This window comes from Leptonychotes weddellii, chromosome X, assembly GCF_054177405.1.
Source record: "Leptonychotes weddellii isolate Sample4059 chromosome X, ASM5417740v2, whole genome shotgun sequence".
In the NCBI taxonomy this organism is placed as follows: Eukaryota; Metazoa; Chordata; class Mammalia; order Carnivora; family Phocidae; genus Leptonychotes; species Leptonychotes weddellii.
This window is the reverse complement of record NC_138385.1, coordinates 79,036,491-79,050,899: the sequence shown is the minus strand read 5'-3', so window position 1 is coordinate 79,050,899 and position 14,409 is coordinate 79,036,491.

Below are 14,409 nucleotides of genomic sequence, written 5' to 3'. Positions count from 1 at the left end.
AACAGTTGCTAATTTGTTGTATAATATGTTATTGAATTTATGCATCTTTATATACTTGCACATTCTCATTAACTTGGGGGTATTTAATTATGTTATTTTGTTCTATATTTTCCTAATGTAAACAATGCCAAGATTCAATATATCTGTTTGTAAATAGTAGCAGATATTTCTGGATGTTACATAGGAAGGATTTCAGAGTGTTATCACTGGATCAAATAATATAAGCTTTTAAAAATCTGCTTTATTTTTGGGTGATTTTCTAGTAAGTTTTCTATTTTATATCCCTACTAATGAGTTACATTGCTGGTCTGGTTTTTAACTGACAGAGTTGAATACCTTGCTATTTTGATAGGTGGGTACTCATTCATGTCATTGGGTACTGCTTGGGGAAACATAGTTCTAGAGGAATACGGGGACCTCTCTAACCCTAGGAAGAAAGCTGCCCCAAACCAAATATCTTAAATAAATAAAAACTTTGTCCAAGTAACAGTGTTATTCACTGCTAATTCATTATTTGAAATCTTTGAATCATGGACTCTCAGGCTAAGAGGGTATTTTCAAGGTAATATAATGTTGCCAGTCTTTGAACCCCCACGCTCAGTGTTTCCTACATTACCCCATTATCTGGACTCACTCAGTTTTTTTATGAGAAGTCTGATTTCATATTTTGTGAGTACCATGTTCATTCTTTCAGAATTATTTTATGGTTCCCATTTCCTTGCTAATCTGCAATTTATGAAATAAAATCTGACTGTGGGAATATTTTATATCATTGAATCTCCTTGCTATTCATTAGGCCCTTTCACTTAGAAAACTCATCTTTTGACTATTCTCCCCTCCCTCCTCTTTCCTGCCCTCTCTTGTTCTCTATTCTCTCTCTCTTAATCTCCTTTTAGAATGATGGTGCATCTGCATGCCTGATCCTTTATACCACTTTCAGTTTTGTCCTATGATTTTTATCTTTTTCTGTCTTTGCTTTCTTATGTTTGTAAACCTTCTTTTTTTAAAAATATTTTATTTATTTATTTATTAGAGAGAGAGAGCGTGCATGTGAACACAAGCAGGGAGAGGGGCAGAGAGAGAGGGAGAGAAAGAATCTCAAGCAGACTCCCTGCTGAGCTTGGAGCCCGACGTGGGGCTCAAACCCACGACCCTGAGATCATGACCTGAGCCCAAACTGAGAGTTGGATGCTTAACCGACTGAGCCTCCCAGGTGTACCTTATGTTTGTAGATCTTCTTCATTTGCTCTTCCAGTCCTGTATAAAATTTTTAAATTGGTGTTTATAGTTTGTTTTTCAGGAACTCTGTGTTATCCATCCTTCCTTCCTTTCCTTCCTTCCTTCCTTCCTTCCTTCCTTCCATCCATCCATCCATCCATCCATCCATCCATTTCTTTCATAATAGCATCCTGTTTTTGTGTTTTGGATGCCTGCCTTCTCAAATATCTCTTCCAAATATAGTACTTGAATTAATCATCATGGTTACTGTACTGAAGGTCACTTCCTTCCTCTGTATCTGCCAGCTGTAATCTTGGTGACTCTCTTATGTTCCTTTCGGAAAAATGGTGTCCTTTTCCCCTGTAGCCTACTGCTATGCAGTCCATCATTTTAATTTATTCGTCAGTACAATTCCATCCATTCTTTGTTTTATAGATTTTCTTCAGAGTTGTTGGTATACTAATTGCTCTTTTCCCAACTTTAGTGTTGTTACAGGTCTCTAGTCTTTCTGACATTTCAGGAATATTTTGAGAGGGAGAGAAGATAAGCACAGATGTTCATTTTATCATCTTGAATAGAAAGTTGATCTTCCTTCTCATAGTTTTCCACAGTTTTACTCTTCCATTTATTCCACCTTAATGACCTATCATTTTTGTTATTGCTTTCACTATTGTGGTCTAGTAATCCATGCCCTACTGAACTTGCTTGGCAATATGTCTCTTACCTTGTTCCTTTAAAAATAATTTTGTGATGGTATTTTATTAATGATAATGGTTCATAAGTATTGGACTCTTACTATGAACAAGGCATAATTATATGTGCTTTGTGGGTATTAATTCACTTATTCTTTATAATGACCCTGTGAGGTAGGTACTATTATTATCCCCACTTTACTGATGAGAAACTGAGGCAGAGAGAATTAGTAACTTTTCCAAGGTCATTCAGCTGATAAATAGTAGAGCCAGGATTTGAACCCAAGCATTCTACCCCAGAGCTAGTACTTTTAAGCATTATGCCACTTGCCAATTATTACAGAATCAGATTAAGATTTAGGAAACTTTAGGGACCCCTGGGTGGCTCAGTTGTTAAGCGTCTGCTTTCAGCTCAGGTCATGATCCCAGGGTCCTGGGATCGAGCCCCACATCAGGCTCCCTGCTCTGCGGGAAGCCTGCTTCTCCCTCTCCCACTCCCCCTGCTTGTGTTCCCTCTCTTGCTGTGTCTCTCTCTGTCAAATAAATAAAATCTTTAAAAAAAAAAAAAGATTGGGACGCCTGGGTGGCTCAGTCGTTAAGCATCTGCCTTCAGCTCAGGTCATGATCCCAGGGTCCTGGGATCGAGCCCCGCATCAGGCTCCCTGCTCAGCGGGAAGTCTGCTTCTCCCTCTCCCACTCCCCCTGCTTGTGTTCCTTCTCTCGCTGTGTCTCTCTCTGTCAAATAAATAAATAAAATCTTTAAAAAAAAAAAGATTTAGGAAACTTTAATACTTGAAAGACATGAGCTCCACCATTTGGCATTTTTGTCTTTGGCTTTAGAGTGGGCACTATTAAGTACCTATGGTTGGTATATCAGTTCAAGAAGATTAAGAATACAATAGTCTAGAACTGAGGAGAGTTATGTAATCCTAATGTTTATAGGCTAAAGTCTAGGATTTCAGATCAAGTGAAGCTCAAAGTCCTGGGCAAGCCGTGAATTCTAGTGAAGTCAGCCATATTAACAGGGAAAGTGGAACTGCCTGGCATTATATCAATAACCCCCCACTGGAGAGTCATTCACTACAGGACGGATAGCCTGGAAGACTAGAAATCATTGTGAAGTATGGTGTGGATATCAAAAACTTTTTGTTTTCCTTTTAACATTATTGAACATTTTTGGACATATTTATGCATCACCTTTCTTGAACCTGCAGATACAGGTTGTCAGAAATGCTGCTTTATTGGTGTATTATCTCAGGTAATTTCACTCTTTACAAACAATTTGCAGCAGACAGGCATTATGGCCCATTTCATTTGTTGACTTGAGAGATATTCAGGTGGAATAGCAGAAACCAATTATATGAGGAAATTACCTTTATTGATTAGTAGTCTGTTTTCAATTCTTAGAGGCCCCTAAATATTATTTATTTTTAGCCCTTCCCCAAATCACCAAAAGATGGAAATAGCTATTGAAAAATATAAAAGAACACAATTTATGTTTCAGAAATCATCAGAGGAAATGTACTTAATATTATAGTCCACTTACTTCAAGTTGGATGAATTGTGGGAATTAGCATTTTTTCCAAACACTACTGGGAAGATCTCTGAGCAACTGATCACAGAAACATTCAAATCCTAGTGGCAATTCCACTGCATCTGGTAGAAGTGATTGCAGTACTTACCAGTGCTGGTCTAAACTTCCACTCCCACATGTACCTCCTTCCAGCTGCCACACACCGAGAACACATCTGGGAATGCCAGTCAGGAAGCTTAGGGGGCAGGGCTCAAATTGTTTTGAAGCTACATTCTATCCCAGAAGTTTGTATGTAGTGTAAGTATATAGAATCTCACAGGAAGTCAATCATTGGAATGTCCTACCATTCATAATGACAGCATGCAAAATAAAATATTTTCTCAGTGCCTCTGTTTCCTCACTTGTAAAAAGGAGGTAATGATAATACCTACCTTATAGGGTTCTTGTGATATTTAGAAGAGGTAATTTCTTTATCAGAATAGCACATAGGACCTAGTAAGCATTCAATAAATATTAGCTGTTAATATTAAATTTATGGATTTATGTTAGTAGTGTTCTATATTTCTGATTTCATTCATTGTATTCACTAACTCTTCTATTTCACAGTGGAAGGTAAATTTAAAACCCATCTTTTCCTGGGTGGCTCAGTCATTAAGCATCTGCCTTTGGCTCAGGTCATGATCCCAGGGTCCTGGGATCGAGTCCCTCATCGGGCTCCCTGCTCAGTGGCAAGACTGCTTCTCCCTCTCCCACTCCCCCTGCTTGTGTTCCCTCTCTTGCTATGTCTCTCTCTGTCAAATAAATAAATAAAGTCTTTAAAAAAAAGAACAAACCTATCTTTTCCAAGCACTTACCAAATGATATTTCATTAATAATATTTCCCTTCCCTCACACAGGATTTTTCCCCAGTTTGATGTAGGAAGTTCTAATGTTTTCTAAAAAGTGTGTGTGTGTGTGTGTGTGTGTGTGTGTGTGTGTGTGATGCTTTTTCTTTGCCACTTTGAGCTGCTGGCAAGATTACTGATAAATTTAATAATATAAACAAAGTTTCTCCTCTGTTTCTGAGCAGCCTGCCTCTTCTTTCTGCCAGCCATGTCCAACAAAGTCACAAAAATGTGTCTTTAGACTGAAAGTGTTAAAATAAAAGTGGTTAAGTAACTGATTAGAGTTGGCTTCCTTGAGTTTTTTTCATTGCTCCACATTGTTGTTAAGAATAATGAATCATTTTATAATTCTTTTCAAGATAGTTTCCTTCTTTAACCATTTTATTACTTGCTTACTGGTGATAGTGATTAAGTGGTAGGTGGTTTCTTTACCTGGAAAGATAGATCATGACATAAGTATATTGAGCCTTTTGCTTGTGCATATTTTCAATCTCCAAAGTAGGAGGACTTTCATAATTGAATAAGAAACTTAAAAAATCATTTAATATCCTAATATGTAAACAAGAGGAGAAGGAATATTGTTAATAATTGTCAAGCTTTTAATTAACATAAAGTCCAGATTTTTTAAAATTTTATTTTATTATGGTATGTTAATCACCATACATTACATCATTAGTTTTTAATGTAGTGTTCCATCATTCATTGTTTGCGTATGGGGCAGCGATTCCCCCTCCCCTCTAGAACCCTCAGTTTGTTTCTCAGAGTCCATAGTCTCTCATGGTTCATCTCCCCCTCTCTGATTTCCCCGCCCCTTCATTTTTCCCTTCCTACTATCGTCTTTTTTTTTTTTTTTAAACATATAATGTGTTTGTTTCAGGGGTACAGGTCTGTGATTCAACAGTCTTACACAATTCACAGTGCTAACCATAGCACATATCCTCCCCAATGTCTACCACCCAGCCACCCCATCCCTCCCACCCCCCACCACTCCAGCAACCCTCAGTTTGTTTCCTGAGGCTAAGAATTCCTCATATCAGTGAGATCATATGATACGTGTCATTCTCTGACTGACTTATTTCGCTTAGCATAATACCCTCTAGTTCCATCCATGTCGTTGCAAATGGCAAGATTTCGGGTTTTTTGATGGCTGCATAATATTTCATTATTCCAGTTTGGCACATCTTCTTTATCCACTCATCTGTTGATGGACATCTTGGCTCTTTCCATAGTTTGGCTATTGTGGACACATAAAGTTCAGATTTGTGGGATATGCATGCATATAGTTATTAAAGAAAAGACTGTAGTTTATACATTATAATTTGTGCTTCCAGTGGGCAATCCAGTTATTCACTAACAATATCACCTTTTCCATTAACAGTCCTCTGAACAATAATTTTAACTAGCTAATTTCAGTCAGTCTTCAGGTGCTAGAGGAACTTTGAAGACCCAAGCTATTTCCTCATGATTTTATTTATTTATTTATAAGATTTAATTATTTTATTTGCGAGAGAGAGAGAGATAGCGAGAGAGCACGAGCAGGAAGGAGAGGGAGAAGCAGGCCCCCCGCAAACAGGGAGCCCAATGTGGAGCTTGATCTGAGGACCCTGGGATCATGACCTGAGCTGAAGGCAGACGCTTAACATACTGAGTCACCCAGGTGCCCCTCCTTTTGACTTTTTAAATCATGAAATAAAACACACATAGAGAAAGATTCACAAACCCAAGTACAACCCCTCATTTTACTCCTAGAGCAAACCCCTATGCAGGTTTCACTTTGACAGCACCCCAGAAACCTCTTATGACCCACACAACCTACCAGATCTCTATAATTGAAAGGAAATTACTAGCTTGACTTTTATGGTAATCATTTCCTACCTTTTCTTTTTTAAGTTTTATTATGCAAGCATAGATCTGTAAACTCCAGAGTTTAAGGTTTCTTTGAATTTTAATCATATTTGTCACCATGTAACATATAGACAGAATTATAACTATGTGAACATGTGTGTAGCTACCACTTAGACCAAGAAATAGAGCACTGCTAATATCTCCGAATCCTTGCCCCTTCCAACTCCCTTTCCATCTCCCAGAGAGGTCACCATTATCCTGAATTCTAACACCAAAGATTAGTTTTTTTCTGTTTTTGAACTTTATGTAGGAAGAATCATACAGTTTGCATTTTTTTGTAGAATCTGGATTTTCTTTTGCTCAGTATTATGTTCATATGATTCATTTTTGCATTTCAGAGTTGATTATTAGTAATCCTGCATACGAGGCCATTGTATGAATATTCTATTATTTAATCATTCTGTTCATAGACATTTCACTGGCTTCTAGATTTTTCTATTATGAATAATGCTATAGAAATTTTAATATGTCTTTTGGTACATATTTCTGAAAGGCATATATATTAAGACTAAAATTGCCAGATCATAAGATAGAAATATGATCACCTTTAGAAATTACTTCTAAACAATTTTCTAAGGTGGTTGTACCAATTTCCATTCCCACAGGTCATAAATGAAAGTTCCAGTTGCTCTGCATTGTAAGAAACAGTTAATATTGTCAGTCTTTTCAATATTAGCTCTTTCTGATGGGTGTGGTTTAAACTGACATCTTACTGCTCTTGCTATTAAGAAAATTTTTACATGTTCTTGGTCATTTGGAAATGTTTCGTCATAAAGAGCCTGTTCTTTGTAGTTATTCTTACTGGAATTCATAGTGATTCTTTCATCTGTGGTTTGATTTTTTATTGTCAGTTTTGGAAAGTTGTCAACCGATATCCTTTCCATTATGTGACTACCTTATTCTTTGAGGCTCCTTTCCTTTGCTCACTCTTCTGTATTTTTCTTTTTTTTCTTTTTTTTTAAAGATTTTATTTATTTATTTGACAGAGAGAGATAGTGAGAGCAGGAACACAAGCAGGGGGAATGGGAGAGGGAGAAGCAGGCTCCCCGCAGAGCAGGGAGCCCGATGTGGGACTCAATCCCAGGACCCTGGGATCATGACCTGAGCTGAAGGCAGACGCTTAACGACTGAGCCACCCAGGCACCCTGTATTTTTCTATCCTTGTGTCCCTCTCTGTTGCAGTATAGACACTTTCCTATGGCCTACATTCCATTGCATGAATTCTTCCCTTGATTTAGTCTGCTGTTAACTTCATCCATTGCTCTCTTAATTTTACTTACTGGATTTGTTTATTTCTAAAATTTCCATTTAGTTATATACATATATTTTAAAGATTTTATTTATTGAGAGAGAGAGAGCAATTGGGGGTAAGGGCAGAGGCAGAGGGAGAGAGAGAGAATCTCAAGCAGACTCCATTCTGAGTGCAGAGCCCTACGCAGGGCTCGATTTCATGACCTTGAGGTCATGACCTGAGCCAAAATCAAGAATCGGATGCTTGACCAACTGAGCCACCCAGGAGCCCCTCCATTAGTTACATTTTTGTATTTATAGTTTGATGACAAAATTCTCAATCTTAATCATAGTACATACAATTACTTTAAAATCTGTGTCTTAAAACTGTAATATGTGGGGGCCCTGTGTGTCTGTTTATGTTATTTATTGTTTCTTTCTATTTGTATTCAACTTGTGGTTCTTTCTCCTTTTTTTTAGTAAATGTCTGGTTATGTCTTAATTCTGTTTAGATCATTTATCTTTTTCATAATTTTTTTATAGAAATATTTTCAGGTGTTAATTCTTTTCCCTGAAATATTTGTTTGCTTTGTTGGTACCTTCAGGATATACTGCTCTGTTATGTACATTACTAATGAGGAACTTGAGAAACAGACAAGTCAAATAGCTTCCATAAAGTCCCACAGTAAGAGGCAGAGCCAGAGTTTGAGCAATGGTAGTCAGCCCCTTACCTAAGTCAATGTACTTTGTCCTATAATATGCAATACAGACCTACTAGCTACCAAACTGGAGAACTGCCATTCAAAATGGCTCCTTGGGCACTTTTTATTTGTTAGTCTAAGTTAGTGATACATTTTGACTTTGACTGCTAGGAAGCAAATAGACAATATAATATAGTATTAGATAACTGATAAAGTATAGACAGCAAGGATTGGTTGGATTTATTTTACTCAATTTAAAAACTAGCATGCAGGGGCGCCTGGGTGGCTCAGTTGTTAAGTATCTGCCTTCGGCTCAGGTCATGATCCCAGGGTCCTGGTATCGAGCCCTGCATCGGCTCCTTGCTCGGCGGGAAGCCTGCTTTTCCCTCTCCCACTCCCCCTGCTTGTGTTCCCTCTCTCGCTGTGTCTTTTGCTGTCAAATAAATAAATAAAATCTTTAAAAAAAAAAATTAGCATGCAGTATAACTGAGTGTGGGAAGTATCAGAAATAGAGGTTGTACTGTCTTATTTAAAGAACAGAGAAATATATAGGAGCAATAGCTCTCTGGACTTATCTTTAAAATGTGAATCTCCACTTAGGCCAATGTGCCCTTCTAATTATTAAAATACAAAATTGAGAAAATATGTGTAAATTTGTTTTCGTCTAAACATGCGTGATGAATGTTTGACATCTATCTTCAAAACTATTATAGGCATTATTATCTCCAATTTAAATGGTATAAAATTTGAGTTCAGTGAGTTTGGATAACTTCTCAACCAGCTAGTAGGTAATGAGCCCAGGACTTAACCCATGTACTATTTCTCCAAAGCACTTACATTTTCTGATCACAGTCCAATCTTCCAGACCTGACAATTGCAACATTAGATAATGATGTGTGTTTAAAACAAGGTAGTGAAAAGCTCCAGGGTTATCAAAACATCTAATTTGTACTAACAAATGGTAGCTGAATAAGGTAAATTTTGTAATTTCTTATTTGATTTTAAATTGAACTTTATTTAGTCATTGAACATTTTTTCATAACATAACATGTTGAGTTTTTTTTAATTTTAAAATTGTTTTCTCATAGGGAAGTGTTTAAAATACAATTCTACTCGTCAACCTCATCATCCAAAAAATTTTCTAGACAGAATGACTTTTCCAAATATAATAGGACCATTTACGATGTGATGCTCCACTTGAGTGGAAAAATGCCACCTGGAATTAATTCAAGTCAGTTCTCACCTGAGGATTATACTGAAAGGGTGACTCAACTTCATTTTCAACATTCTTCACTTCTTGACTTTCTCAAGTAAGAGCATGGATGTGCTAATTTAAACATGTAATTATGGCTTGGATAGATACATAAGTAGATGGGTAGATAGGTAGATAGATAGATTTTGAATTATTTGTCTTTTTATAATATATTTACTAAGTTTCCACTATACTCATAACCCTGTAATATATAAATAATAGAAAATAAGCACTTCATAGGCTATTAAATTGATAATCTAAGGCACTCATTCTCAAGCTTTATCATCTATCCAAATCATTGTGATAGCATGTTAAACAGGTTGTTGGCCCTTACTCACAGAGTTTATGATGTTAATTTGTATTTATAAGGAGTTTCAGGTGATACTTATTTGTTCTGGTCCATGACCTCATTTTGAGATTTTTTTACCTGGACAAATATAGAAATCCATAGAAGTAAAAAGGGATGAAACCAGTAAGTTTATTTCTCAGAATACTGTTAGTATAATCTCAAGTTATACTATGAATTTTTAGTCAGCATAGTTAAGTCTTTTAATATAAAAATAATCAGCAGGTGAAAATTTCCATAAATGGTTGACAGAAAATACAGGAAAAATACTTGTCATTATAAGGTCTGTAGTTCCTCTGCAGAGATTAAATGGTGAGTGGCCAAGAAATGGAAAAGCAGTGTTTATTAAAAGTCTAAGGAGAGTATGGGTGAATTTATATTCCTTATTTTACCTATATTTGCAGTATCCTTATCCACTGGAACATCTATAAGCAGTGTTACTATTCCATTTAACCATGCTTCTGTAACACTAAAATAGCATTTGTTACTTATAATCATTTATGCAATAGGGTTCATATATTTTGAAATATATTACTGTGTTTTTACATCATTGCTTCTTTCTGTATGGAATCTACTCCATAGTTAGTCAGAGATGTTCACCTACCTTAGCAGGGGTGGGGATGAAAGGTAACAGGAGGAATCTTATAGCTGGAATGCAAATGAAAAATTGGTGTTCAAGTTTTTTTAATTCCCAGATCAGAATTTTTGAGTCCCTTGCAATACTACGGTCTTAAAAATTAGACATGGTGCAGAGAAACAGGAATATGACAACAGAGTGGGAGTACCCTAGACTCACCTTGTTCCATGAACACAACTAGATAACTATCAAATCATCCTAAATACCCCAGAAATTGACCTGAGGACTGATAGAACTACACAACTAAAGGGAGAAAAGAGGTCACGTTGAAGAAGGTAGGAAGTGTGGAGAAGTGGTTTAGGGGAGAAGTAAATCCTGGGTACTGCAGAGGGGAGGGAGCCATGGTCATTGAGAAGGGTGATAGAGAGAGGAGCATGCAGGGGAACACGAAAGGAGAATGTTTCCTCTTAGACATTGGCTTGCAAAATGAGAGGGGCAGAATTTCATGAGTTCTTGAAACCAGTGGGACTTGAACCCTGGAGTTTTAAAGGTCAGTGGGCTTGCTGTGATACAGCTTGGAAAGCTCTGTGCTGCTCTAGGAGAGAAGGCAGGCAAACAACCTGAGGGCATCCAGTATGGAAACAGTGAGCTGAAGAACGACTGGGGCACACATTGGGGAGATCATTTTTTCTTAGTGTGTCACTGAGAAGCAGCATTCACAGAGACACCTCTCCAGGAACAAAGGAGCTTGCTGGTGCCATTTCCTTCCCCTGCCCCTCACCATAAGCACAGAGTCACCAGTGGGAAACAGCACAGCAATGATACTGGCTGTCTAACTTGCTTATACTAAGCCTCCCTCCCTGCACTCCAATGAGACTGCCCTTCTCAGTCATACTTGCATCAGTTCCAGCCGGCAGATCCTTCCCCCAGAAGAGCAGCACAAACCCCTTCCATACCACATCTCCTGACCAGAGAATTTTGCAGGACCTCAGTTCCTGCAAGAGAGTGGAGGTGGTGACAGGTCTCATTTCACAAGCAGACCAAAGCATATGTAGTTAAAACTTGCCACATTCAGGCCAGGAATCAAACACTGCCCACAGCAGGCAAGGAAAGCCTCTGCAGATGACTGGCCTGAAGGATAAAGTGGCCAGGACACAATGGCAGCACCCATGTAACACATACCAGAGACACTCCCTGAAGAGTCAGGCCCTTGGCACTACATGACCTTTTCTTCATAAGGCTATTACTTTCAGGAGTAGGAGAAATAACTGGCTTTTCTAATAAAAGAAGCAGGCAGAGACTTAGACAAAATTAGAAGACAGAGGAATTTATCCCAAACGAAAGAAAAAGATAAGGTCACAGACAGAGATCTGAGTGAAACAGAGATAAGTAACATGCCTGATGGAGAATGTAAAGCAATGATCATAGGGATACTTACTGGAATTGAGAGAAGAATAGAGAACATCAGGGAGACCCTTACCACAGAGATAAAAGAATTTAAAAAGAATCAGAGATGAAGAGTGCAATAAATGAGATTAGAAACACACTTGATGCAATGAACACCAGGCTGGAAGAAGCAGAGAAATGAAGTAATGACCTGGAAGACAATGAAATGGAAAACAATGAAGCTGAACAAAAGAGAGAAGGAAAAATTATGTGAAATGAGAATAAACTTAGGGAACTCAGTGACTCTATCAAACGTAATAGCATTTGTGTTATAGGAGTTCCAGAGGAAGAGAGAAAAGGGTGCAGAAAATTTATTTGAAGAAATAATAGCTGAAAACTTCCCTAATCTGGAGAAGGAAACAGACATCCTCATCCAGGAGGCACAGAGAACCCCCAACAAAATCAACAAAAGCAGGCCAACACCAAGACATATTATAATTAAATTTTCTAAGTATAGTGATAAAAAATCTTACAAGCAGCAAGACAAAAGAAGTCATTAACTTACAAGAGAAAACCCATAAGGCCAGATGGGGATTCTTCAACAGAAACTTGGCAAGCCAGAAGAGAGTGGCACGATATATTCAGAGGGCTGAATGGGAATAATCTGAAGCCAAGAATCCTCTATCCAACAAGGCCTCAGTTCAGAATAGGAGAGATAAGCATTTCCCCAGACAAACAAAAACTAAAGGAGTTTGTGACCACTAAACTAGCCCTGCAAGAAATATTAAAAGGGACTCTCTAAGTGGAAACGAGAGACCAAAAGTGACAGGACCAATGCAGGAAACACAAATGCAGTAAAAATGAATATTTCTGTAAAAAAATCAGTCAAGGAACTCACCAAAAAAAGGGTATAAAATATATTAACATGTATCTCAAACATGGGGAAAAGAGGAGAAAAGAATGGGTTCAGACTTAAATGACCATCAACTTAATATAGACTGCTATATTCAGAAGAGGTTATATACAAACCTAATGGTAACCATATAGGACAAACCACTACTAGAAATGCAAAGAATAAAGAGAAAGAAATCCAAATATATCACTAAAGAAAATAAGCAAAACATAAAAAAGAGGAAGACAAGAGGTCAGAGAAAATCTCCAGAAACAACCACAAAAAAAGTAATAAAATGGTAATATATAGTTATCAATAATTACTTTGAATGTAGATGGACTAAAGGCTCCAGTCAAAAGACATAGGGTGTCAGAATGGATGGAAAAAAAGAAAGAAGACCCATCTATATGCTGCCTACAAGAGACTCATGACACCTGTAGATTGAAAGTGAAGGAATGGAGAAATATTTACATGCACATGGATGTCAAAAGAAAGCCAGATTAGCAATACCTACATTGGACAAACTGGACTTTAAAACAAAGACTGTAACAAGAGACAAAGAAGGGTTCTACATAATAACAAAGGGGACAATCCAACAAGAAGATACAACAATTGCAAATATTTACGCATCCAACATGGGAGCACACAAATACATAAAATAGTTAATAACAATATCAAGGAACTAATCAGTAATAATACAATAATAGTCGGGGACTTTACCACCCCCACTTACATCAATGGACAGATCATCTAAACAGAAAATCAATAAGAAAACAGTGGCTTTGAATGACACACTGGACCAGATGGACTTTACACATATATTCAGAACATTCCAACCTAAAACAGCAGAATACACATTCTTTTCAAGTGCACATGGAACATTCTCCAGACTACATCACATATTAGGCCACAAAACAAACCTCAACAAATACAATAAGATTGAAGTCATACTATGCACCTTTTCTGACCACAACATTATGAAACTAGAAGGCAACCACAAGAAAAAATCTGGAAAGACAACAAATATATGGAAGTTAAATAACATGCTACTAAACAATGAATGGGTCAATAAAGAAATCAGAGAAGAGATTAAAAAATACATGGAAACAAATGAAAATTGAAACACAATGGTCTAAAACCTCTGGGATGCAACAAATAGGCCCTAAGAGGGAAATATATAGCAATACAGACCTACCTCAAGAAGCAAGAAAAATCTCAAATAAACAACCTAACTTTATACCTAAAGGAACTAGAAAATAAAACAACAAATGAAGCCTAAAGCCAGAAGAAGGAAGGAAATAATAATTAGAGCAGAAATAGATAATATAGAAACTAAAAGAACAGTAGAACACATGAATGAAACTAGGACTTGGTTCTTTGAAAAAAATTAATAAAATTGATAAACCTGTAGCCAGACATATTGAAAAGAAAATAGAAAGGACCAAATAAATAAAATCACAAATGAGAGAGAAGAAATAACATCCAACACCACAGAAATACAAATAATCATAAGAGAATATTATGAAAAACTATATGTCAACAAATTGCACAACCTAGAAGAGAGGGTTAAATTCCTAGAAACCTGTAAATCACAAAAACTGAATCAGGAAGAAATAGAAAATTTGAACAGATTGATAACAAGCAAAGAAATTTAATCAGTAATCAAAAACCTCCCAACAAACGAAAGTCCAGAACCAGAGGGCTTCACAAGTGAATTCTACCAAACATTTAAAGAAGAGTTAATACCTATTCCTCGCAAACTATACCAAAAAATAGAAATGGAGGAAAACCT